Below are 3,837 nucleotides of genomic sequence, written 5' to 3' on the forward strand. Positions count from 1 at the left end.
CCCCCCGCGCGCCCCAACTGTCTGGAAGAAACGGGTCCGTTTAAAAAAAAAAAAGTTCTTTTCGGTCGTGTCCTTCTTCACGTCGTGCGCACTTGTTCCACGACGGAGGGGGTCGCCACGACGCCGCAGTTGACCCCCCCCCCACCCTCTTACCGCAGCGATTTTCCCCAGCCGCTTCTCTCCCAGATCGCCCTCTCCTCCCGGCCGTTCTGCAGCAATCCTGGTGGTGCACTCGGGGCCGCCGGGGGCTCGGGGGGCTCGGGGAGGGACTGAACTGAACTACTGGGAGCGGTCGAGGCGGAGCGGAACGGAGTGGAACGAAGCCGCTCTGTTCGTAAAAGTCGTAACTTCTTTTTTAAGGAGCAGCTCACTCGGGGCCTCAACTCCTGTCATCCCCTTCCCTCCTCCCCCCTCTTCCCCGGACCTCTCCTCACCCACATGACCTCTCCGGCAGCACACCATCCCTTTTTTCACCCCCCCTCCTCTTCTTGTGGTATCTGCGGCTCCCACCTCTTGTGTAAAGTAAAGGGTGGCGAGGCCTGATGGGCTGTTCGCCGGTCCACCCCGCCCCGCCCCACCCCTCCTGCCCAGCCTTGACCGTGGCCCACATTCCTCCGCACATTTCTTTCTCCCGTACAGGCCGGGGTCGGGACACCCTGCACGCGTAGACATCCCACTCGACACGGCCCACACACACTGCAGAGGTCCACTTTAACTGAACGGGTCCGCTCCGCCGCCTCAGCCGCCGCCGCCGGGGCCGGGGGCTCGAAAGGAAAGGGACGGCGGGGGGCGAGTTTGTGGAGGAATCAGCAGCGGCGCAGCGCTGCGGGGAGGAAGGAGGCAAGCGGCAGCAGCTGCGGATGCGGAAGGGAGGCGCGAGAGAGGCATTTGTATCATCCGGTAGGACTTCCGGCGTCGCCTGTCCTGTCCTCTTCCCCTGCAACCCCAACCCCCTTCCTCTTCTGCCCGCGCGCGCCCAGAACTTTCGAAGATGGGGGAAATGTATGGCCTGTCGGGCGCGGCGGCAGGAAGGGGCGCGTCTTGAGCCCGGCGCTGTGCTGTGCTGGTCGCGGCCGGGCGGGCGGTGGCGGGCCGCGCTGTGGCGGGGGCAGGGGCGGGCCGCGACACCCGATATCCTGCCGCTTTCGCCCGGGCCCCCGTGCGATATTGAGATTAATTCTTCTGGGAGCCGACCGACCGCGCGAGCCGGGCGCCATGAACACCCGTTCGAGGCGGTATCGTGTTGCCTCGCGCCCCCCTGGTGGTGCGGAGGTGAAGGGCGGGGGATGGGTTTCCCCCGGGGACGCCGACAACGCAACGCAAGTAGACATGAACGAACTGACAGTTGTTTTTGAGCGAGAAATAAATTCACAGAGAATTGTGGGGAAATTGCAATTAATCTCTCCAATCTATAAAATACCCTTTTCTCGCGTTTTTTTAAAAAGAATTATTTCCTTGCGTATTTCGTTGCAACTTCATATGGTTTCATTAATAAACACTCGGAGGACGGGCACTCACCTGGCCGTTGGCTACCGTGTCCTTGGTGGGCGAGCCCTTGATGGGCGTCCGCAGCGACTCGGGCAGCAGGTCGATGAGGTTGGTGGAGTGGGGCTGGTACCGGAGGATGAGGACACACGTGGAGACCAGGGTGTAGGCGAGCAGCGTGCCTGGAAGCGGGCAAAAAAGAGAGCGAATTATTGATTGCTTTTCCAGCCCCCAACTTGCAGCGCGCAGCACTCTTTCTCCCTTTTTTTTTATCCGCTGTGCGGGAGCGTTCGTGTTGGCGCTTCGCTGCCCCTCGGTGACCTTCTGCTCTGGCGGCGCCCTCGTAGCGCCGGTGGCGACAGCTTGCGTCCTCGTCGTCCTCGTCCTCGGCCAGCTGTCACTACACCAAGGAGGCCTGGCGCAGCAGTCCGAGCCGGAGGCCACGGCCGACCCAGCATGCCAACGCCAGATTAGAGAGCTCTCGCTCTCCCAGTAGCACGGTTCGGAGGAGGATGGAGGGCTGGGCAAAACTACAGAGCCAAGTTCGACGGCGGCCAGCTCTCTAATCTGGGTGGAGGGCCACTTTTGTTGACCTGCTGCGTACCGAGTTTCTCCGTACCACGTTGCCTGCTCCCTACCACATCGTGCTCCGTACCGATTCGTTTCCATTTTCTCCCCTCAGGGTGGTGTGCGGTACCGACGTGTACGTGGTGGACGAAGTCAGCCAGAGTCTACTGTATCTCCGCTGGTATGAGAAACACCGTCGTGTACGTGGTGTGCGAAAGACCTATGCATCCCGAACCTGCCTCGGGGGTGCAATACCATACTCACCGATGGACATCATCTCGACAAGCACCTCCAGCCGGATGAGTAGGGCGGCCACGGCCGCGGCCAGCCCCGAGCTGAACGTGGCGCTCACGGGCGTGCCCGTCTGCGGAAGCACATGCGCGAGCTGTCTGCAACACGGAGAGTACAGACGGTTTAGGGGACGAACCAGATCGTGCAGTTGATGAGAGTTTTCTGAAAAGTTTATTTAATTTCTCGCAATGTTCGGTTTGGAAACAATTTTTGAAACGACTGTTTACACAAAGGAAAAATGTGTGTGTGCGCCCAACCCATACATAGTTTTGAAGTGTGGGATGGGTGTGAGGAGGAGGAGAAGGAGGGGGGGGGGGGGGCTGCTCGTCAGGCCCTGTGCAGCGCATGCAGCCGCCACCGCCCCTCTGGTTGGTATGTTTGAAGTGGGCCCGCTATGGAAAGGGGAGTAGGGGGAGGAATGGGAGGAACTTTGCGAGGGTGCATTCCACGTGTGGGTGGGTGTGGGAGAGGGGTGGGGGGCACCCGCTGTACACTGTAGCGCCAGCGCGGGCCAAAGCCAAACACGCAGCGAGGGCAAAGGTCCTGCCCCCGGGGGCTCCCCCCTAGCCGAGAACCTCCCCACCACCCCACCCCGCGGGTGGCTCGGGCGGTGCCGACGCCGCAAGGCCCCATAAGGCGATTACAGAGACGATCGTGAGGCCTTACACGGGCTCCTACAGCGGGTCCCGGGCCTTGTCGCCTCGGCCTGCCCAATCACTTGTCGACTAACTGTTGCAGCGGCCTGGGGGGCCCGTGCCGGCCTCCCCCATGGCGCGGAGCTAGGAGGGGGTGGGGTCGGTTTGCTGGAAGTGGAAGTGCTGGCGGGGCCGGCGAGGGTTTGCTGCTGTCTCTCTGGCTGCTCGCATAAAAGTCGGGCAAGCCTAGAGAGCTGGCCTGGAATGGGCCTAAAGTCAGCCAGATAGGCACGGAGGGGGAGGAGGAGGTGGAGGTGGAGGGAGCGTCGACTGCTAATGAACGGAATGTCGCAGCGAGGGGGGCAGATAGCAGGAAGGAACATACTGTAGCAAGTTTACAATTAAGTTTTCCACTTGTTCCTCCCCCTCCCCTCTCTACCTCCCCCCCACTTGGCCTTGGTCTATCCCGGAGCGCGGGCGATGCAAAGACCACCCACGCCAACTTCCACTAACCTGCACCGCTCGCCGCCCAGCCCCACACCGAGAAGCATCATTGTTTCAATTCCGTTTTACTTTCCTTGTTTTCTTGGCTGTAAAACGAAGACCGCAACTGGTTGCGTCGCTCCGCTGTTTGCAACAGCCTGTGTGTCACCCCCCATGTTTGTCTGTACCCCGCCGCCCCCCCCCTCTCTCTCTCTCTCTCTCACCAGCCTCTCGCGAGCTCTCTTTCTGCGGCCTGTTGTTTCTTCTCCCTCCTGTCCTGAATGGGGAAATGAGAGTGAAATATGTGGCAGCACGCCGCGGTAGCCAGCGGGCGCGGTCGGCCCCGCAAACAACAGCGGGAGGGGGGAAGGGGGGG

The 3,837-nt window shown here is 61.4% G+C and overlaps 1 protein-coding gene across 1 annotated transcript in view; it reads right to left on the minus strand.

Annotated features, from left to right (window-relative positions):
• Nucleotides 1-3,837, minus strand: part of LOC127750301 (probable cationic amino acid transporter) — a 53,814-nt gene that overhangs the window by 7,679 nt on the left and 42,298 nt on the right. The window lies entirely within an intron of this gene.

Source organism: Frankliniella occidentalis, unplaced genomic scaffold, assembly GCF_000697945.3.
Source record: "Frankliniella occidentalis isolate FOCC.00 unplaced genomic scaffold, Focc_3.1 Scaffold6, whole genome shotgun sequence".
Classification (NCBI taxonomy): Eukaryota; Metazoa; Arthropoda; class Insecta; order Thysanoptera; family Thripidae; genus Frankliniella; species Frankliniella occidentalis.